This window comes from Cystoisospora suis (assembly GCF_002600585.1).
Source record: "Cystoisospora suis strain Wien I chromosome Unknown contig_7969, whole genome shotgun sequence".
Taxonomy (NCBI): domain Eukaryota; phylum Apicomplexa; class Conoidasida; order Eucoccidiorida; family Sarcocystidae; genus Cystoisospora; species Cystoisospora suis.
Window position 1 is genome coordinate 1 of NW_027160754.1, and position 289 is coordinate 289.

Below are 289 nucleotides of genomic sequence, written 5' to 3' on the forward strand. Positions count from 1 at the left end.
CTCTCTCCATATAGTTGATGCTTCGAGAGTGTTCGACGACACTCCATCTGTGAGCCCATCATGTCTAGGGCCATTCTTTGGCGCATTCCACTTAAGGGAGGTCTGAACGCTTATGTACTAGTACTAGTAGTAGAATTCTTCTTCCCTCTCATCAACACCCGTCCATGTCTAAGAACGACTCCTCTCTTGAGGTGTATGCACACCGGACACTCTCACTGACAGCTCCCCCGTGATATTTCAATGGAATCTCTCCCATTCAACCTAGGTTTTTTTTCTTTATCTTCCTTTC